Source organism: Argentina silus (assembly GCF_951799395.1).
Source record: "Argentina silus genome assembly, chromosome: Y".
NCBI lineage: Eukaryota > Metazoa > Chordata > Actinopteri > Argentiniformes > Argentinidae > Argentina > Argentina silus.
In genome coordinates, this window is record NC_139654.1 from 107,501 (window position 1) to 110,000 (window position 2,500).

A 2,500-nucleotide genomic window follows, 5' to 3' on the forward strand; every position below is an offset into this window, starting at 1 on the left:
CCACACACACACACACACACACACACACAGACACACACACAGACTCACTCTCACACACACACACACACACACACACACACACACACTGGCACGCACAGACACGCACACACACACACACACACACACACAGTCTCACATAAACACACACACACACACACACACACACACACAGTCTTACATAAACACACACACTACTATTGAAGCAGGGTTTTTCCATCACTCTGTGTACGTGACACGACCCTGACCACAGAGCTGAAGATGCAGTCGCAAATCTTAAAAAAAAGTAGCTGGCCACTGAGGTCCTGTTGTTCAACTGAAGGTTTCAGTTCCCCTGTGAGGCGAGAGAGTCACAGGAACAATGTAGCAACATAGGATGAAACTGGGGGAGGAGGGGGATTGGGGTCAGGGTCAGGGTTAGAGTTAGGGTCAGGGTTAGGGTTAGGGTCAGGGTCAGGGTTAGAGTTAGGGTTAGGGTCAGGGTCAGGGTTAGAGTTAGGGTCAGGGTCAGGGTTAGGGTTAGGGTTAGGGTCAGGGTCAGGGTTAGAGTTAGGGTCAGGGTTAGGGTTAGGGTCAGAGTCAGGGTTAGAGTTAGGGTCAGGGTCAGGGTTAGGGTTAGGGTCAGGGTCAGGGTTAGAGTTAGGGTCAGGGTTAGGGTCAGGGTCAGGGTTAGAGTTAGGGTCAGGTTTAGGGTTAGGGTCAGGGTTAGGGTTAGGGTTAGGGTCAGGGTCAGGGTTAGAGTTAGGGTCAGGGTTTGGGTTAGGGTCAGGGTTAGGGTCAGGGTCAGGGTTAGAGTTAGGGTTAGTGTTAGGGTCAGGGTTAGGGTTCAGCACAGAGACAGAGATCTGGACTGGATACATATTTAACTGTGATTGATTGTATTGATGACAATCAGCAGACAACCGTGACTGTTGAACCCTGCATTGACCTTGTTGATTGAGTCCCACACACATCACCAATCAAATGATCAATCAATTTCATATCCGGGGCTAATTTACTGAAGCATAAAAATAAATGATGCAGAATTTAGAACCAGGTCCATTCTGTTCATTCTATTTCTATGCAGAACCATGTCCATGCTAGTTATTCTATTCTGGGTGCCTGAGGCAGTGTGTGTGTGTGTGTGTGTGTGTGTGTGTGTGTGTGTGTGTGTGTGTGTGTGTGTGTGTGTGTGTGTGTGTGTGTGTGTGTGTGTGTGTGTGTGTGTGTGGTGTGGGTGTGGGTGTGTGTGTGAGTGTGGGTGTGTGGGTGTGTGGGTGTGTGTGGGTGTGTGTGGGTGTGTGTGTGTGTGTGTCGACCCCCCTGCTCTCCAAAAACTCTATGATTCTCATATAGTTCTCATATGATTCTCATATATAGTTATCAAATGATTCTCATATAGTTCTCATATGATTCTCATATATAGTTATCAAATGATTCTCATATAGTTCTCATATGATTCTCATATATAGTTATCAAATGATTCTCATATAGTTCTCATATGATTCTCATATATAGTTATCAAATGATTCTCATATAGTTCTCATATGATTCTCATATATAGTTCTCATATGATTCTCATATAGTTCTCATATGATTCTCATATAGTTCACCTCACATTTGTTCCTTTATCAAATAAAGTCTGATAATATTGCTCCATCTATCCATAGACCTGAGTCCTGCTTGAATGCTTGATATCAGGTGAACTACTATTGAAGCAGGGTTTTTCCATCACTCTGTGTACGTGACACGACCCTGACCACAGAGCTGAAGATGCAGTCACAAGTCACGAGTATCTGACCACTGAGGTCCTGTTGTTCAACTGAAGGTTTCAGTTCCCCTGTGAGGCGAGAGAGTCACAGGAACAATGTAGCAGCATAGGACTGTTATCAGAGGATCAGACTTGTTGAACACCAAGACGTTCATTAAAGCACCTTGTGAAGAGTGAGACCTGAGCCTCTGTCAGCCAGTGTGCTGGAAGTGACCAATAAGGACCAGTTTATTGTGTTCACAGTGATGGGGGGCTGCAGAGAGGAGTGATAGGCAGATCAAACAGGTACGTTTCTGATTTTAGGTGGACTTTTTGTGATATTTAAGCTGAGTTTAAGCTGTGTTTGATCATAGTTGAGTTTCCTAGGTCAGGGTCAAAGCAGAGATACTCAATACTGTGTGATTTATTCAGATCGGGTATTTTTCCAATTTTATTTGGACCTTTTGTGACCATTATGCTGATTTGATACATGCCTTGATTTTAGATATGGTGGTTTTAGTTTTTGGGTAATTTTGTCTTTCTTAATAATTTATTTGATCCATATTATTATTCCTTTTACTGCATTGCATTAGTCTCTACAGTCAACTCAAACTGTGCCATTCATTGCTGGTGAGAAAGAGGAACTGAACAGAAAACCTACTTTTCCTGTTTAAAGTGGTCTATGTGTCTTTGGTAGTAGTCATATACATACATCCTAGCACCAACATGTTCAAAACAAAGAGAAAACTTCTCGAGAACAGAGCATGCTTGGCA